Source organism: Thalassophryne amazonica, chromosome 23 (assembly GCF_902500255.1).
Source record: "Thalassophryne amazonica chromosome 23, fThaAma1.1, whole genome shotgun sequence".
NCBI classification, from domain to species: domain Eukaryota; kingdom Metazoa; phylum Chordata; class Actinopteri; order Batrachoidiformes; family Batrachoididae; genus Thalassophryne; species Thalassophryne amazonica.
The window spans coordinates 4767345-4788007 of record NC_047125.1 but is presented as its reverse complement, the minus strand read 5'-3'; the positions used below and the strand labels follow the sequence as shown (position 1 = coordinate 4788007).

The window sequence follows — 20663 nt, the reverse complement described above, 5'->3', positions numbered from 1 at the left end:
GAGATGATTCTTCTGGACTGCTCCTCATCTCTGAATCTCTTCCTGAAATACTCCTCCTTCTGAGGGTCAGTGAAGCCTCTGACCTCTGTCACCATGTCCACACACTCAGGAGGGATCTGATTGGCTGCTGCAGGTTGTGTGGTGATCCAGAGGCGAGCAGAGGGAAACAGGTTCCTCCTTATGAGGTTTGTAAGCAGAACATCCACTGAGCTTGACTCTGTGACATCAGTCAGGATGTCACTGCTGTGGAAGTCCAGAGGGAGGCGACACTCATCCAGACCGTCCAAGATGATCAAGACCTGGAAGTGCTGGAAGCTGCAGATTCCTGCTTCTTTGGTTTCAGGAAAGAAGTGATGAACAAGTTCCACCAAGCTGAACTTCTTCTCTTTCAGGACATTCAGCTCTCTGAAAGTGAAGAGAAATATGAAGTGGAAGTCCTGGTTGGTTCGTCCTTCAGCCCAGTCCAGAGTCCACTTCTGTGTTAAGACTGTTTTCCCGATGCCGGCCACGCCCTTTGTCAGCACTGTTCTGATTGGTGGCTGAGTGTCAGCTGAGACTTTAAAGATGTCTTCACATGTGATGGTTCTTTGTGGTGATGTGTGTTTTCTTGGAATGCTGCTTCAATCTGTCTGACCTCATGTTCCTGGTTGACCTCTGAAGCCCCGCCCTCTGTGATGTAGAGCTCTGTGTAGATCTCCTTCAGAAGAGTCGTCTTTCCTGCTTTAGAGATCCCCTCAAACACACGCTCAAACCTCTGCTTCACCTTAGATTTGAATTTATGACGACAAACTTCAGCACGAGTTACTGAAAGAACATAGGGCACAGAACAGGTATTGAATGATGACATCACTTCCTCTTTTCCTGATAGAATTCACATCATGTGTCATTTAATGTCTGTGTTAAATACGGACAGAAGTCCTCTTACTGCTCTGCAGACAGTCAGCCAGCTGCTCATAATTCATTCTACTCATGATGGTCACTGTGAGGTCCAGGAAAACCTTTGTGCTGCTCCTCTGCTCCTCATCCTCACTCTGACTCATCACGTATTCTGCATTATTTGTCAGGAGAACTTTCAGGATCATCTTCAGCTGATTTTTAACAAACATGACCATGTTCTCCTCAAAATTCTGCAATAGAATATAAATAATATAAACACAGACAAAGAAACTCATCACTGTTTTATAAGTGTGGATTTTGTTTCCACATTGAATTTTTCACTGTGTGAGACAGTGAACAAGACACAGAGGCTCTGTGTTTTGTTCATAAAATCCAGTACCAACCAACCTCAATTAAAAACAGACTTAAAAGTTAAATCTTTTAAATAATCTGTTTAATGTCAACAGCAAAAATATTGCTAATGAATTTTACTTGTTTCTTTGTTTGGTTTGTTTGTTTTGTTTTGTTTTGTTTTGTTGTTTGGTATTCCATGCTTTCCCCATGCTTTTAATTCCTGACATAAAAAGAGCAGAGAATCCAGGAAGTATCGTCTATCTGTTGTTTTTCGTTCATGCCCATTGACATAAGCAAGGACATTAATGACAACTACATGTATGAGATATAATCATCCCTCCAATATATATTATAGCTGTGATGATCATAATGTCTCATATACAGTAGTGTTCAGAATAATAGTAGTGCTATGTGACTAAAAAGATTAATCCAGGTTTTGAGTATATTTGTTATTGTTACATGGGAAACAAGGTACCAGTAGATTCAGTAGATTCTCACAAATCCAACAAGACCAAGCATTCATGATATGCACACTCACATGCCATTCATGTCGCCCTGACCACCCTTTGAGCTTTTGCCACCTCAACTGCACGACAGTGGTGTCCTGTGCACTACATTTGTGCTGGCTGCATGACTGGCTTTGCATTTTCTAAGTGCCCTGCAACTGCTGTTGGAAGTTCATGGGTGGCACCTTGATTTTGGCCGAGTGTGGGTCAAACGGCCATTCGGGTGCCATTCGGGTGCCATTCGGGTGCCATTCGGCCTCAGTCAGCCGCTGGTGTGAAGGCTAGCTCATTCACATCATTTGGCCAGGGTTCGATGTGGCCGATCATTTCTTGCAGCCCCTTGACCGTGGTCTGAATTGTCCGACCTGCATACGACCTGCCGTACAAATGTTATGACCACAGTCAGATAGCAATATGACTTCATCTCCACCACTGTTCAATTGGGTTTCCAGCATGAGCGCGATGGGATTGTGGAGTGCATATACTGTGGCTGAACGGTTGTGCTGACTGCTGTACGAGGCATTCGAGCGTGGCTCGCATTTTTCCCCGAGTGCCATTCAAATCCTCCTTCGTACACCACTTGGCCTCATTTGTGTTATGTGTGAAGGGGCCTATGGGGTAACAGCACATCATTTTCTTCAAAATCCAGTCCAGATCCATCACCTTGTTGAAGGACTTTCAGACAGATGTTGAATTTGCAAATGCTCTGAATACTTTTTACACTAGGTTTGATATCTCAGATCACAGTTCAGAGATTAAGGAAATAAAGCATAAAGTGAAAGACAGTCAGCACTTTTTTATTTCTCAAAAAGAGGTAGGAAAATCTTTTTGTGCCCTCAAACCAAAAAGTCAGGGCCCTGATAATGTTTGCAGTCGCCTCTTAAAAAATTGTGCTAAAGAGCTGAGTCCTATTTTCCAATTTATTTTTAATATGTCTCTGGAAATGCAAACTGTGCCAAAAGTGTGGAAAGATGCTGTTGTTGTCCCTGCCACCAAAAATTGTACTCCAAAAGTTCTAAATGACTTTAGGCCTATAGCTTTGACGTCCATTGTCATGAAAACCTTTGAGAAATTGGTGAGAACTGAAATTATTAATCAGGTAGGTGCCAACTTGGACCCTATGCAATTTGCCTATAGGCCAAAAGAGGGGTCGAGGATGCCACAGTCACTTTAATGAACTTACTTTTTAGACACCTTGAAGGGAAAGGTGCACATGCCAGACTTTTATTCATTGACTTTTCTTCTGCTTTTAACACAATTAAGCCCCACATTTTAGCCTCAAGACTTTTAGAACATTTTAATCTAAGTTGCAATCTTGTGGGCTGGATTCTGAGCTTCCTCACTAACAGTAGTAAATGGGGTCTTGTCTGATCAGACCCAGTCCTCCACCGGATCACCACAAGGTAGTGCTATCTCTCCACTTTTGTATATTTTATACACTGATCTCTGCAGATGTTGGAGGGATAGGAGGACTATTCTTAAGTATGCAGATGACACTGTTATTGTCAGCCTACTACAGGACAATGAGGTTGGCCACGGTCCTGTTGTAGATGATTTCTTGGACTGGTGTGAGAAGTCTTTTCTACAGATGAATGTATTGAAGACTAAAGATATGGTCATTGATTTTAGGAAGGGTTCCCACAAACATGGAGCAACTCTCCTAAAAGGTCAGGCTGTAGAAACTGTGAGCACCTATAAATATCTGGGTACTGTCATTGATGACAAACTCACTTTTGAGTCAAATTGTGAAGTGATGTGTAAAAAAGGACACCAGCGCTTGTTCTGACTGGCATCCTTTCACACTGACAAATCATTGTTAACTATGTTTTATTGTTATATTGAATCTGTTTTATCTTTCTGTCTGGTGTCATGGTTTGGAAATTTGTCAGTTAAAAACAAAAACAGTCTGAATCAGACTGCAAAATCATTGGAGGAGAGTCTCAGCTGTATCCAACCTCTCTGTACATGAGGCAGGTCCAGAGACTGGTTGAGGCAGTTCTAAAGGACGCCTCACATCCTCTTTTTGATCAGTTTGAACTGCTCCCTTCAGGACGGAGGTATAAAGCTCCTTCCTGCAGAACTAAGTGCTACAAAAGCACTTTTATTCCTGCTGCTATTAGTGCTCTTAACAGATGACTTTGAATGTATATTTAATTAATTTATCTGCTACTTTGTATTGAGATGGCACACGCATTGTGACTTTCTTCTGGGTGCCATGCTATTGGCCTGTACTTGCACTGCTCATTGTATTTTTATTATATTTATGATATTTTTTATCGGTATTTATGTGTTATGTGATTGTTATGAATGGAGTGACTCACTGCCAAACCAAATTTACCTTTTGGTACAAATAAAATAACCTTGAACCTTGAAAATTATATTTAAAACCGTCAACAATATGCAAATATTAAAGGGTTAAATTCTGATTGTAGTGAGGTCATATTAGAGTCTCGCAAGGGTCCGCTTTAGGGCCTTTGCTTTTTTGTTTGTTTATTAATGACATTTGTGAATCATCGAAAATGTTAATTTTTTTGTTGTTTGCCGATGATACCAGTATATATCATTCAGGAAGTAATTTGTTGGAAATAACAGGAAGAATAAGAAATAAATGATAAAAGTGAGAATGTTGTGGTACAGGTCTTGTAGGGTTGTTTTTTGATTCTGTTGTTGAATTTATTGAGGCTCATCCTTTAAGGCCCTTTTTTGCCCCCATCCTCTTCTGTTTGGTGTGGGAATGTGCCTTTGTCTCTTTCTTTCATTTGTGAAGGTTCTCAACTGTCAGCCCCAGTTTCCCTTTTATTTGTGCCACACCCTGCCTTCTTTCCTGTTTTCCACCTCTCTTCACCTCTGTCTTTGTCTTTTTTATCACAGCCTTCTCTTCTAATGTTTGGTTAGACTCTTTATTCCCCTCTGGTGCTCCCTTATGTTGTAATTCCTGTCTGAGTCCTCTACCGCCCTCTGGTGTTCGTTTGAGGTCCCTACATGTAATTAGGTCTGATCATTTCCACCTGCTAAAGTCTGCAGCTGTTCTCTGATTTGTTTGTATATTTAAAGGGGCTCTGGTGCATCTTGGGTTGCTGGTCCATTTTGGATTGTTGTGTTTGGCATCCTGTCCTGTTTGATCCTCTCCTTGCTGATGTTTGTAAGTACGCTGTTTAGAAATAGCATCTTGGATTTGAACTCGTCTTTTTGAAGAACCTCCTTTTTGGATTCCAGTGTTTATTTTTTGCATGTACCTCCTGAAGAGAGATTATTATTTTGTTTCTGCAATTAACAGCCCCTTAGTTTATCTACCCCTTAAGAGTCCTGGGCTTGAACTCTCTGCTAAGTAGCAGTTCCCTGAATTTTCTACACTTAAGTTGTCTGAGTTTATCCCCACTGCTTATCAGCAGTGTCCTCGTTTCTTCACCCCTGTAAGGCTGTGTCTTGTCTACCCTGCTGATAAGCTTATATCCTGAGTTCGTCTGTATGTTGAGAGATTCCTGAGTTCATCAGCATCTGGTGAAGCAGCTTCTGATAACTCATCTGCACCCACATTGACTTTATTTGTGTGAAGCTATCCTGTGTTAAACTGTTTCCCTACCCTTGTGTCCAGCTGTCCTGCATATTGGGGCTCTTGTCACCCCTTGGTGACTATTGTGATTTTTAAATCTGTTTATATATGGCAATTTATTGTTTTCAGTAGTCTTGTGCTTATTGTACTTGTCTGTTGTGGGACACCTTGTGTCAGTGTATATGCTGCTGCAGGCATGCTCTTGTTGAATTTTTGCTGTTTTATAGGCACCTTGGTCCTGGAGAAATGTTTCACTTCACTGTGTACTGTATATTACTGTGCATGGTAAAAATGACAAATGACTAAGTGCTGCACTGGGCCATTCTGACCATGCCATGGTCCACCTGATTCCTTCCTACAGGCAGAAACTAAAGCTCTGCAAACCTGTAATGAGGACATCTAAACTGTGGAGGATTTACAGGCATGTTTAGAAAAAATGGACTGGGATGTGTTCAAGACTGTCACCAACAGTTTGGATAGTACACAGATGCTGTGACTTCATATATTAGCTCCTGTGAGGACTACTGCATTCCATCACGAAACATGGTGAGGTATAACAACAAACCCTGGTTAAGTCCTAAACTCAGGCAGTTGAGGAAGCAAAAGGAGGCTTTCAAGGTGACAAGGTCAAGTTTAAATACGTAGTACATGTTTGGGAAGGCATCAGGGGATTAATTGGCTATACTCTGAGAAACTGCAGCATAAGTTCTCAGCAAATGACTACACTTCTGTCTGAAAGTCTCAGACAGATCACCAACTACAAACAAAACTTTCCCACTCTGCCAAGGACCCTCATTTACAATTCAACTGAATGGATTTTACTGCAGATTTGAAAGACAATGGGACAGTTTTACCATCATTCTCAGCAACAACCAACCAGCACCTCCTCCTTCCACCACCCCTAAACATTCATGAGAGAGATGTAAACAGGCTCTTCAAAAGGAAAAACCCATTCAAAGCAGCTAGACCTGACTCTGTCCCCCATCTATGCTGAAGACCTGTGCAGACCAACTGTCCCCAGTGTTCAGAGATCTTCAATACCTCACTAGAGACATGCCAGGTGCCAGCATGCTTCAAAGCCTCCATCATCCCCATACCCAAAAAACAAAACTTCAGGACTTAATGACTACAGACCCATCGCCTTGACCTCTGTAGTGACAAAGCCCTTTAAGAGCCTTGTCCTCACAGATCTCAAGGTGATCTCTGACCCGCACCTGGATTCCCTGTCATTTGGCTACAGATCGAACAGGTCAGTAGCTGATGCTGCCCTCCACCTCATCCTCCACCATTTTGACTCCCCAGGATTCTGTTTGTGGACTTCAGCTCTGCTTTCAATACAATCATCCCAGCCCTGCTACAGGACAAGTTCTCTCAGCTTGGCATGCCTGACTCCACCTGCAAGTTGATCACTGACTTCCTGTCCAACAGGAGGCAGCATGTGTAGCTGGGGGGGGGGGGGCTGCATCTCTGAAATGCAATCCTTCAGTAACAGATCCTCCCAAGGTTGTGTTCTCCCTGTACACCAACAGTTGCACATCTGGTCACCAGTCTGTAACGCTCCTGAAGGTCATGGATGATACAACTCTCATCAGACTCATCTCTGATGGGGACGAGTCTGCCTACAGATGGGAGATTGATCATCTGGTGTCCTGGTACGAACAGAACAATGTGGAGCTCGACAGTTGCTGACTTCAGAAAGCCAGTCCTGGCCGACTTTATCACCCACTGTCTCCCCAGTCATTGTGGAGTCCTTCCATTACCTGTGGATCACCATCACCCAGGACCTTAAATGGCAGCTGAACGTCAGCTCTCTCACCAAGACTGCACAACACCGCATCTTCTTCCTGCCAGAGCTAAGGAAGTTCATCCTGCCAAAAACTGATAGTGAACTTCTACACTGCCATCTCCTCATCACCATCTGGTATGCTGCTGCCACTGCTAAGGACAGGAGCAGACTGCAGTGTATCATCTATGCAGAAGAGAAGGTGATCGACTACAATCTGCCATCTGTCGTGGTTCGTCTTTAGTCTTCTCGGGATGTCGTCTTTTAGATAACACAAACTAATTGCAAGTGATATGCTGGAAAAGGACACAACACTTTAGAATAATTCAGCCTTAAGCAAGATAAAATGCACAGAGTTTTTAAGTTTATTTAAGCCTTCGACACAGAGCTTAGACAAACTGAGTCCTCTAGAGACTGAATATGTGACGACCGCGCTCATCTATTTATTGGAGACCCGCGGGCATCGCTCCTCCTTCAACTTTTTTATTTATTTCATTCCCAAGACATGGTTTTCTATTGGAAGCGTCCTCTAGTGAACCCTAAGCAGGTGTTAGGCCATTATTACAATGTGACAAACGCTCCCATTAAAACGTGAAGGATTTACAACTGATTTTTTTAAAAGACCTTCGGCCACAGGTGCAGCTGGCCTGAGGCCCCCTGCACGTGGCCTGCGGGAAAGCACCTAAAAGGCCTTGGAAAGCCCCTGACAGACCGAATGACTAATAGAGCCCTTTTTTTGGGTTGAACACCTGCTAGTTCAGCCAGAGGACATTCAGATCAGGACACTTGATAGTTCATCACAGTTCAAATAAGGACCTAAAAATTCTTCTACAGTCCCTCCTCTGGGACTCGAAAGAGTCCCATTACATCAACTATACTCTTGGGTTGTTTACTGACAAGACATCTTCATTTGTGCATTGCAATAATAAAAAAAGAAACATCACTCGACTTACTGATATCTCTGGTGCGGATATGAATATAAGTGATACTTCACACGGTAAATATATTTAAGTGTAAGTGCAGGTGAACCTACATACTAAGGCACAAGGTGATCAATTAGCTGGATTATATCAATGCAAGGTGACATTCAAACATTGAGTTTTGGTGTAATTCAAGGCACTTAAAATGGCCACATAAAACAAGTTACAGCAACCTCTTAATCATGGCAAAGTAAAGGCTTTACATTGACATCAGTGCAACCAATCATCTTCTGGCATCTATTGTCTCACTCAACCAGAGGCTCCAACCCATTATACTTGGTTCTACATATTATTTTGTTAAAGCATCACACATTTATTATTTAAATGCATCAAATAACCCCTACGTTACCACTATTTAGTCAACCAATCAAGAAACTATTCTAAGGTTAGCGCAGCTATGTCTAGTTAAATGATAAACACCATAAATGGTTTCCCTTCATGTCCGTCCTTAAGTCATTTGCCTTAGTCAATCATATAATGGTTTTCATTATAGGCCATTTCTCAACATTCTCCACTTTGTTTTTCTTCTTTTTCAGCTTGTTTTCTAATGCCCTTTTTGGCCAGACGCCAAATTTAGGCGATGCATGTCTCTTGAGGCATGCTATAATTTAAGAAAAAGGGGTCCCTATGGTGCATCTTTACTACTAAATCTACAAACACGCCGTGTAAGGGTCCCCTTTTTATAACTTTGCAATGTGATATCTATGTGTACGCATTTAGCTTTATCTGTGTTACGCAGATAAGGACAGACATTTACCCGACCTTCGTTACTAACATATATCCTTCTTTGTTTTTATTTACACTCGGATTTCTGGAACCAGTCCGCAATTCAAACTCAAGAACCAAGATCATAGTCTGTTTTCAGTGCCATTACGTCAGTCCGCGCTCCTCAGCATTTACTCAGTGTCTGAAGTTTTGGGAGAAGTTGGGGAATATGGGGAGGTTGGCCTTTCAGGGGTAGTGGGAGAAGGATCAGGAATTCTGGCTTTCAGACAGTCGTGCAGTTCTCTGGATCTTTCCAGCTGCTTGGCCAGGTTGTACAGGGCCCCCAGAGAATTCTTGCCCACATTCAGGGTGGTGGTGGCCAGCCCTAGCTGTTCCCTTTCCATATGCTCCATCATGCTGGCTAGCATGTCCATACTAGACTGAAGACCACACAGTTGAGTATGGAGGCCCTCCTGAGCACAAGAGATGTTGGCATTGTCACGGTGTATCCTTAACAGGTATGCAGCTGTCTGACTCAGTTGTGGCATGATTTCCTCAAATAGCCCATGGGGAATGTGATTTGTGAGGGGCAGGAGCTGCTCCAAGGTTTTTGGAACAGACTCTTGTGGAAGACGAAGCTCTCGAACCAAGATTGCCATGTCCAGTGGGGTGACCATGACCAGATTAAGGTTGTGCAGTCCAGGGGACAGGAAGTACAAGGGGGAAGGCATTTCGTGTGTGGGGGGAGTATTGTTGATGTCGCACAGGCAAGTGGTTGGGACACTCTGGGCATTTAGCAGCCTGTACAAAGCTCCCCTCTGTCCTGGTGGGTGAGTTTGGCTAAGGTCCACCCCTGCTGATCCTCCTCCAGAGGCACTGGGCTGATCAGAATATCTCTCCTGCCTTGGGGGTGGAAAGCTGGGGACAGGTCCTAGCAGTGAATTGGGTCTAGGATGCACTCGGGCAAGGTCAGCTGCATATGGCCGACCTTGGCTGCGTCCCCTGGAGGGTATCGTTGCCACTGGCACATGTGACTGTCTCCATGGTATCTGCGGAAGGGGTGTGTTCCTGAGTCCAAAGGGTCCTTCAGGTGATGGTGGAGTCCTTGGGCCGACTCTTGCTTCAGGCAGATTCTGTGAAGCCGTCATCGCCAGGTGCTGGAATGATGAAGATCCTTCTGTTGCCAACTGGTTTAGCTGCTGGATGGATGGCGGCTGTGGCGACCAATCATGGCTCGACCATCCCTCCTGTATATCCTCTTCTCCAAACAGTTCTGAGAGTCCAATCAGACTTGATAGAGGTAGATCAGGCATGGGGAGTCTGGTCTCAGCCATACTCCTGTATCCTAGTAATATACATATACATTCATTATTACAGCTCCATGTCATTCTTTCAGATATTGTCTATCCTATCCCTCATTTTTGTGGGTGCATGTGTGTGAATGTAAATGTGCGTGCATGTCTTCCTCGTCTACAATATCACCAAGCATGGTCCATCCCAGTCCTCCCTATCTGGAGTATACGCCACAATATTAGGGAGCTGGGGGCTGTCGGGGAGGATAATTGGTATTTCATCCATTTCCATATATTCTGGTTCTGTCTGTTTTGTTTGTGCTTTCTTCCAGGGCTCGGATGGCTAACAGTGGGAGCTGTCCTACTGTGGATGAAATCAATTTATTGACCAGAAATTTTATCAAGGGAATACCACAACATATTACTAGCAAGACCGCCACCCCTGTTAGTGCCAAGACTACACCTATCTGGTATAACCAGTCTTTCCATGATATCCACCCTCTCCTTAGAGCCCCAAACAGTGGGCCAATATTCATTCCATTCCCTACAATGTATCCAGAATCGTCAGTTTCATTTCTCCCTCCTATGGAGTTACTTAACAGTTCCTGTTGCATCTCTTCAAGTGTGATTAAGAGCTGTCAAATTTCTGTCTTCCCCTGTACGCATGGGAATAGCTGTGCAACATTCGGTGGCTTTGATCATAATACAAACTCCTTGTTCATCAGCCATCATCTCGATAGCTAATCTATTTTGCATTGTCATTAGCGAGGTGGCGTGCAGTTGTTCGGTTAAGGCTCCTACTGCTGCCAATGTCCAGTTCAGGTATCTTTGCTGATTATACCACAAGTAATTAATCCACTGCACCTCCTGGAACCTAGAACGGATTTTTGGAGTAACCCCGAACAGCGCCAATGCCCATCCCCATTTATCCGCGTCTTCATCTGCTTTAACTCTGCTACTGTCTATGGCGTCTAACTGTCGGGGTATCCCTTCTGGTATCCCGTTTCTTACTGTGACGTTGTAGTCTGTTTTAAGTGTCATTATTCCTCTTTTCTTACGAAGTTTCTGTGGCATGGGTTGTATTGAATTTGGCATTTCAATTACTGTTATAGCTCCTGTGAGCATCACAGGAGCACAAAGGCCTTTCCAATTAGGGGACAGCGATGACAGGAGTTTCCTTCTTTGTCCGCATATCCAAAAGATGTCAGCTAAGGGTACCGTTCCCTTAGCTAAATTTGGAGTAGATACCCATGAAGCATGGGTGAGATTCAGATTCAGGCCGGTACTATTTGTTCACACTGTATGCCTGCTGCTGGCAGGGTGTGACAGATGGTAATGTTCCATGCTGTTTTGGCCGGTTTGTATTCTGTATGCTTTTGCATACACTGTATGTGGTGTTTTGGCTGGGTCGTCCCTACCTGCCAATCGCTTATGTATTGTGCTACTAAGCCTTTAGCTATACAGAATGGGTGTATCATCCCTTTTTCTATTTTAATCATAGGTGGAACGGTTCCTTCTGTACTTAGAGGCACTGGACAAAGTTTACTGTCGGCAGCATATTTTTCATCACCTACTGCCATTTTCATAACACATTGTGTATAGCATTCTGCTTGGTCTGAGTTATGTTGGGGGCTCCTATAACAGTTATCAGGTAGGGGTTTAGCCTGAGGTATCACACCTTTCCGGTGACAGGCTATGCAAGGCTTTTCACTGATCTGCCTAGCCGAAAATTTCAACCATTGGTAAAATAAATTGGTCTTCAACCCTTGTGTGCGGGCTAGGTCTGTACTGGGATCCCATCTCCCTAAGTGACTGCTTGTTTCTAGGCTTCTAATTGTCGTCTTTTTCCTTGGCTTGATTTTTACCCATTTTGTGGCTTCATGTACTGTAACAGTTACATCTTGCTTGGTTTCCCTGCATCCTCCTTTATCACAAATTACCTCTATGTTGAGTGTTCCCTCCTCTTCACATTTGATGCTAATGGCTTCGCCTAATATGTAATCCCCCAGCTTTCCCTGTATTCCTATGTTCTTGTAGGCTTTTGATTTAATGTATACCAAATTATGTTTTTCCTGTGTTTAGAATGCCTTGTTTAGCTGCTATTGCGGCCATGGCCACAGCACAGTCCGTTGTATGTTTTGGATGTCTATTTTCTCCCATACTGACCACCAGTAGTATTGTCAATCCCTTGAATAATTCCTTAATCATTGCTCTGACTGAGATGTGCTACTGAGTGAGCTGTCACTAGGGATGTGTGGTGTATCTGTGCTTTGTCTGGGTTGTTCTTCTGTCGGTAAATCTACTAAGTTGCTGTCCAAGTCTGTCTCCTGTGGCCTGTCGGTCTGTATTTCTCTGTTGGCCTGCGTCTCCAGTTGTTTCTGAGTCTGTCGCTGCTCTATCTGGCAGGGATCCACTACTCTCTGAAGCTGTGCGTCATCTTTGTTCAATCAGTCTCTGTGAGCGCCGTCCCTCGGTGCTTCTTCTGGCTGCAGGGAGGCGTGGCCGTCCCTCGGTGCTTCTTCTGGCTGCAGGGAGGCGTGGCCGTCCCTCGGTGCTTCTTCTGGCTGCAGGGAGGCGTGGCCGTCCCTCGGTGCTTCTTCTGGCTGCAGGGAGGCGTGGCCGTCCCTCGGTGCTTCTTCTGGCTGCAGGGAGGCGTGGCCGTCCCTCGGTGCTTCTTCTGGCTGCAGGGAGGCGTGGCCGTCCCTCGGTGCTGCTGTAGGGTCTCTGGCTTCTCTTGCTTCCCCCCCTTGGCCCGGCGGCTCTGCCAAGACGAGCTTGCCAAGGCCGCAGGGGCGCTGGGCCACCAACCCTACAGCAGTGGTTTAAATGAAACCAAGTGTCCTTACCGTCTACTTTGACTGCTGTACGTGAGGCAAGAATAACTTTAAAAGGACCTTCTCGGCGGGGCCTGTCCCACTTTTTGAACACTTTGACGTAAACCAGATCACCAGGCTGGATGCTCTGATTTTTGAGTGGAATCTCTGCTTCTCTGTCTTCTGTAGCACCTTTGACCTGCAAAAAGATAGTTTTGTGTATTTGGGTTAACTGTCTCAGATAATTATGCCATTCGTCTTGTAGCTGCTCCAGCGATGGTCCTTCGTAGGGTCCCCTCAGGTATGGAATAGGCATCGGCCGACCTGTAAGAGCTTCAAATGGGTTAGTCGGTTAGTTTGTGAGCGCATTGACAATAAAGCAAGCGGCAACGCATCCAGCCAGGTTAGTTTGCCATTGCTGTCTGCTATGATTTTTGCTAGTTTGTTCTTTAAAATGCCATTAGCCCGTTCCACCGCCCCATTTGATTGAGGGTGATAAACACACCCAAACTTCTGTTTGATACCCAATTGTTTGAATGTTTCTTGTGTAACCTTGGCTACAAAAGCCCTACCGTTGTCAGATGAGATAGTATCTGGAATGCCAAATCTTGGAAAGACATCTCGGCACAAGAATTTGGCTACCGTTTTATGGTCTTGATTTGCAGAGGCTACTGCCTCAATCCATCGGCTGAATCTGCATATCACTACCAAAACATATCTCATTCGTTTAACTCGATTTTCAGCTCCCATGTCTATGAAATCCATCATAAGATGTCTGAATGGCCCATCAGGGACCGGAATGTGGGCTAAAGGGGCTGTGAATGATTTCCGGACATTGTACTGTGCACATACCTCACACTCATTCAACAAACGGTCCACTGTAGCTGCCATATATGGTGACCACCAGACAGCTTTTAGTTTGTTCATAATTTTGACTCGCGAACAATGATCGGGTCCGTGGGCCCAAATGATTGCATGTCGTAATAAATTGGTGGGTAACACAAAATGTCCATGACTACTGCGCCACAGCTTGTCCGCTGGCCCCTGACTGCGTGTCTCAATAGCGCCTCGTTTAACCCACATTCGTTTTTCTTCTCCACTGGCCCTACTTTGAGCCACTATCAGTGCGTCAAGTGAAACCAGTGGGGCACAATCTTGGATGGTTAGCAGGGGAAACATATTTTCTCCTTGTGCTCCTTTGCGAGCTGCGTCATCTGCTAGGTTGTTACCTTGAGCTATATTCTTTTGATGACCTGCACATTTAATGATGGCTACCTCAGACGGTAATTGGAGAGCTTGTAACAGTTGGGAAATCGCTTCTCCATGAGTGACAGGGGTGCCATCTGCTCTCAGGAATCCCTTGTTTCCAAATGTTTGCATGTACATGACATACGCCATAAGCGTAGGCTGAGTCTGTGTAGATATTAACACGTTGATCTTTAGCTATCTGGCAAGCCATAGTTAAGGCTTTGATTTCAGCCAGTTGGGCTGAACAAGGCTGATCAATTCCTTGGGACTCCAGTAATTCAAAGGTCTCGCCATCCGTGTTTAGTTTAACAATCCCCATACCTGCATGCAATCCCGCGGCATCCCAAAAGCATGAGCCGTCCACGAACAGGGTTAGATCTGCATCTATGGCGTGATTATACAAATTTTCTCTGTCTCTGCCACACAGTTATGTGGAGTACCATCTAACGGTGTGGTCAATTTGGTGGCGGGATTCACCGTGTGACAACGTATTAGTTCTGGAGCGGACAACACAACTTCATATCCAGTGCGTCTAGCTTGTGTTAAGACAAAACGTTGACTGGTTAGCAGGGCATGTAACTGATGTGACATGTACAACGTTACTGCATGTCCCATGATTATGGATGCTTTTTGAAATGCAAAGGCAGCTGCTGCTAGACCCTGATAGCATGGTGGCAATCCTGTTTCAATGTTGTCAAGCTTTGTACTATAATAGGCCAATGGTTGTTTTCCTTCATTTGTTTCCTGCATTAGTACAGCACAAGCATATCCAGCTTTTTCAGTAACATACAAATGGAAAGGTTTCCCATAATCTGGGTTACCTAACGCAGGAGCAGATTGCATGTCTGTTTTTAGGGCCTCAAAAGCTCCCGTTGCCTCATCTGTCCAGACGAGGAGAGCTGCATTGCTTGTTTGCCCCACTGCTCTAATCATGGCACGCAAAGGTGCAGTTTTTATAGCATAATCACAAATCCACGGCCGACTGTACCCTGCCATCCCAAGGAATGAAAGCATCTGTCCCACTGTTTGGGGTTTGGGAGCCTTGATTATAGCCTCCACTTGGCTTGGGGCTATACATCGCGTGGTCCCACACAACTGTCTTCCCAAGTGTTCTACTTGTTTGCAGAACTGCAATTTGTCCTTACTTACTTTATGACCTCCATCTGCCAATGCATGCAATACAATTAATGAATCTTTTTCACACTGTTCTTGAGTCTCTGATGCAATAAGATCATCCATATATTGCACCAATGTACTGGGTATGTCAAGGTGTTGTAAATCTTCAGCCAGGACTTTGTTAAAGATGGCTGGAGACAGGTTCAGTCCCTGAGGTAGCCGTGTATACGTTAGCTGTTGTCCCAGAAATGTGAAGGCAAACAAATGTTGTGAGTCTGGGTGCACAGGCACACTGAAATAGGCTGAACACAGATCTATTACTGTGTACCATTTTGCTCCAGCAGGGATGCTTGATAGTATAGTATGCGGATCGGGTACTATAGGTGCATCCATTTCTATTATTGCATTGATAGGACGCAGATCATGTACCAGCCGATACTCTTTGGTATTGTTTTTAGGGATAGGGTAGATAGGAGTATTGCATGGGCTTGCAGTTTTTATTAAAACTCCAGCTGCCATTAGTCCCTTAATTACTGGTTTTATGCCTTCAATAGCCTGAGGTTTTAATGGATACTGCCTTTGGTGAGGCAGTTTTGCTCCCGGTTTTACTTTTATTTTTACTGGTAAGGCTGTTTTTACTAGTCCTACATCCGTTTTGCTTTTGGACCACACCACTGGTGGTATTTGCTCTAACAATTTCTCTTGTTGGGCCGATAACACCATCTGTCCCTCTGGTCTAGGATTGAGCTCCACTTTTTGAGCTATAGCCTCATCATTTACTTTTAAATTAATTTGTATAAACTGCTGGTCTTTTGACAGATGTACTTGTGGACTTTCCATGTTTTGCCATTCTTCAACTTCTGAGGCTGTCTTTACCATTGGACCTAGGTCATGGGATTCGTACTTTTCTGAGACTAAAAGGGTCACATGAGGCGTGGCATTCGGCATTTGATACCATTGTTGTTCAGCTGAAGTTAGCTTGACAGAAGCTGCGGCCCCTTGGGGGCCTAAATAAATTTCTGTGGTGGTTATGTGAAACAGCCGTTTCATCAATGCATCCCAGCAGCATGCATAGTCAACCTGTTCTTGTTTGGCATCGAACATCAGGGTGACATGTAAAGGTAAACTAGGTGTATATACTGCTGCATAGTGTTCTGCCCAGGGCTTCCATTTTTCCCATTCCAGTTGGAGATTTGAATTTTCTGGTTGTAACTTCAGCCAGTATACCATGGGTTGCACAGGTCAGACCTTGTTTTCCATGTCCATAAGCACCATAATGTTGGTGAGTGCTTTGTCAGGAAAGTGTATTTGCAGTCCTTGATGGGTACACACTATCTGGGTTTGTAGCTTACATAAAATGTCTCTTCCCAGCAAATTCACAGGTGTATTTTGTGAGTATAACAGGGGTGCTTCAATTGTTTTTCCTACAATCGTTACAGGAAGTGGGCGTGTAAAAGGTATTTGAGTTTTCCCAGAGAAGCCGATGGTCTTAATTACAGACCCAGAGAGGGGGAGATGAGCGCCCACTTTCCCTATGCAAGAGTATGTTGCCCCTGTATCCACCATGAAAGGGAAATCTCTGTTTTGTATATTAACGGTGACGGTTGGCTCTTCCTTAGGTATCATAGAAATAGCCAATGCCACCGTTTCCCCCTCTGTCTTCTCTAGGCCCCCCTATTGCCAATAGGCAGAGGGTCCAACCCAAGGTCGGGCCGGACAATTTCTCATTTGATGTCCAGGTTGTCCACAGCTCCAACACTCATTAGAGGGTTGATCCCCTATTGGGGGTGTTGATCCCATAGGCGGTCCCGCTTGACTGTTCCTGGGAGCGGAGTTCTGGAATCTGCTTCCAAATGAAGGTTGGCGAGATCCTCTTCACCACCCTCCTCTTTGACCTTGAAAGTTCCGTGACTCTCCTCTCCACCCATGACTGTAGGTGGGTCCATTTCCGGGTGTGCCAGTGCTATGGTAGTGATAGTGATGCTCCACTGGTGCTGAGACTTCTCCTGTAGGAGTGCTTCCTGCTGCTCCTTGGGGGCTCTGTGTGGCTGTTACCACAGGTGCCTGTATGGTGGCAGCAGTGTTTGCGGTAGGGCCTGTGCTTGCCGGCTCAGAAGGAACAGGGATCATCATTGGTGCCTGGGTCTTTGTTTTTTCTTGACTTTGGTTAGCTCTCCCAACTGCATCTGCACCAATTTTTTCGTCAGGGATTTTGCTGCATCTTTTTTGTTTTTCTTTCTTGTAGATTTCAAGATGGTGACAAATATGCTCAGAGTATAAAGCCCAATTCATTTTTGATAGTCCCACGACTCCATCTAGGGCTTTCTGAACCTCATCTGGTAGAGCCTTTTTTACAGTTATTTTAAACAGGATTTCAGTTGCTGGAGAATGGTTCCATGCATTTCCTGTTTCCTCCGCCCATCTCTTCTGGAATCGGTGCAGGAACTTCTTTGGGCACTCTTCAGGTGTCCAGTCCTCATCCAATTTAGAGGGATCCAAGACCTCAGGGTACTTTCTTCTCAGTCCTTCCCACATGGAGTTTCTATAGCGATTAAAGGGGACTTCATGTTGATTAGTGCCCATCATCTGTTAGTCCAACCTTTACTGCTAATTCTTCAGTGTCATGTTTTCCCATTACATGCATTAGCAAGGCTTTTATGTCACCTAAAGACAAGGTTACCCCTGCAATGCCTTCTTCTAAGGCAGTTATCCATCTCCCAGCTCCTTGGGTGATGTCTGGCAGCCTGTTGGCCAGCCCCACCATGTCTGTCCAGCTCCATGGGGTATACACATGATGACCATTTCTAACCACCAATGGGCATATGAGGTCTTCATCCTCCTCTTCTTCTGTGGGGGCTCCATACTGTCTTCCAGATCGAGTGCGACTGACTGGTTCCAGGCAGTCCATCCAGTTGGTTATATCCTGTTCTAAAGCCGCTATGTCTTTGGCTACACATTGTTGTCTTTGCCTGAGTCGGGCCTCTTTTGCACTCTCAATGATGATCTCACCAGAAATCTTTCGGGTGGGTGGCTCTATAATGTGATTCCCTTGATTGGGCGTCGATTGTTATACTCTTCTTTCCTCGGCGTCCCTATGTCTTTGTATTCTTTCCTTCACTAGCCGAAGCTGCTCAGCTACTTCTTCATTATCTCTTCTGGCCAGATCCAGTGTGTCACAGAAGCTCTTGTGCCACTCTTCGGAGCCTCTATAGCCTGTGAAGGTCCAGTCGGCTGACTTATGGTGGGAGGGAACGGTTTTCAGTGGACCTCGACGTGCCGGTGGGGCCTTCAGGTCTCTCTCTCTATCCTCGTTTGCCTCAGTGTTACCGTTATATGTGGCCCCCCCTGCTGGTCGTGGTGAGCAACCACTTACTTCCGAACTTGGAGACCTTGTATGATCCATTTGACAGGCCAAGGACCTGTCTCCTTGTGGCTCTCGAGCTTTTAGTGTCAGTGTGAATTTGCCCTCCACATCCATGCCTTGGTCCTCTTCACGAGTTCCTAATACAAATTGTCCAGCTGTCCTTCCCATATCATGACGTTTATATGGGGGTGGCTCTGCTTCCCAGCTCGGTGCACTGGCTTTAGTGTCTTTGGATCTTCTGTCATTTTTTCTTTTCTGCTGTAGCCTCTGCGCTTCCTGCTTGAACAAGGCCAAAACTTCTTCTTCAGTGCGTTTTTTGTTGTTGTTCACATTCTTCTGCTGATCTTTAATTTTCTTTTCTGTATTTCTACCGCAACTGCTTCACACATCACCGGATCAAATGATCCCTCCAAAGGCCATTGCCTGCCCCCATGTGACCTTTTGTGCCACTTTCTCATACATTGGTTTGCCTTAATGCATTTTCCTGGATATTTTCTTAGTACTAAGTCTAGCGGGGTACTTTCCCGACCTTGACCTTGAGAGTTACCCATGTAACCCTGACAAACGCTATGTGAGATGTTTCTATGGTGCTCTGGTAGTCCCTCAGGGGCTGTCCTGATCCAGACCAATAACTTGCCGGCTGTAACACCTGTTTTGTATTTTAAACCCTTAAAAGGATTAAATTTCCAACTGTTATGCCCGTGTTTTTCTTTAACTAAATATGAAAATTTACCTGTTTCCCACCGAACCTTCCTTGGGACCACAGTCAGTCAACCTAGGAAACAGTTCTTCACCTGGATCGGTTGGTAGTGTTAAATGATTTAATGGTATGCTAATTTCTTTATTAGGATCAGCACAAAGCAGCTCCAGCCACGGGGTTAAACCCTGATGCCACAGACGCCTTATCAGCAGCTCCCAATTAATTAGAGGGAATTCTTTCTTTTGCTTCAGATTGACTACCTTAGTAATCTGCCATAATTTCTGATTGATCTCTTGTTCGTCCTGCCAATGTTCTGCTCCTACACTGTCAAAATAGGTCCTTTCCAGCCAAAAATGTGTCCTGATTCCCTGGGTTTCGATGTCTCCGTCAGTCAAGTAATGTTCTGGGAGTATTATTTCATCATCACTTAAGTCTCCCATCAAAGACTGTCCCAAGCATTGATCAGTCTGTCAGCTTTTTCACTATAATCTAAGCTTTAACTCTTTTGATTTATAACCAACTTTATTTATTTAATCCTCTTACAACCCTAACACTTCCTAATGTCTTTGCTCCCGACTTTCTTTTTTCTGCTATGTTTGTTTATTAGTTTTCTCTTTGAAATAATATCTACCTTCTCTGTATTTACATAGTCTCTTCTCCTGTCTTTTCTTCACTGTCTCTGTTTCACACTTTCCTCTCTGCCTGTCATGCACCTCCCAAGTCCTCCTGTTGGGTCTAAACGCCTCCTCCTTCTCATACTCTTTACATTAATCTTGTATGTCAGCCAGCCTGCAAGCCCTCACAGCTTTGCCTGCAACTCCCCACTTACTCTCCGCTCTCCCACACCAATCTTCAAAAGCTTTATACACAAATTATTAAAAACAACTTTCTATATATCTCTATCTAGACTTCTGCCACCCTTTACTCCGCGGCTTTAAACAACCTTTTTATTCACTTAACACCAATGTGTTCTGTTTAAGTATGTATCTCTTCTTCACGTTAGACAGCTTCTCCGGCGCTGCCAGCAACTCATATTATTTTTTTTAACAAGCCCTCTTTGAGCGTACAATATTTCATTTACTTCTACGCCTTACCACGCCTCGCGTGCATATCCTGTGCTTAATATTATTTTTCACAAGCTCCTCTGAGCATACAATATTTCATTTACTTCTACGCCTTACTGCGCCTCGCGTGCGTATCCTGTGCCTTTCTGCACTTCTACTTTTTTCACTTACTGAGCTCCTCGTGAGCTTAATGTGCCTTTGCACTGAAAATACTCTTTTTCTTTTCTTAAAAAAAAAACCTCATTACTGTGTACTTAATTACTTATGCTTCTCCCACGCCCCACAAGCGTGTATCTGGTGCCTTACTGC

General features: G+C 44.5%; 1 protein-coding gene and 1 long non-coding RNA gene across 2 annotated transcripts in view; one reads left to right on the top strand and one right to left on the bottom strand.

Moving 5' to 3' along the window:
• Positions 1 to 20663, bottom strand: part of LOC117504818 — a 3434143-nt gene that overhangs the window by 1121516 nt on the left and 2291964 nt on the right. The window lies entirely within an intron of this gene.
• Positions 114 to 19952, top strand: LOC117504901. The gene is made up of 4 exons (XR_004558960.1): positions 114 to 589; positions 7617 to 7621; positions 18139 to 18141; positions 19941 to 19952. It is a non-coding gene; the product is annotated as an uncharacterized LOC117504901 (long non-coding RNA).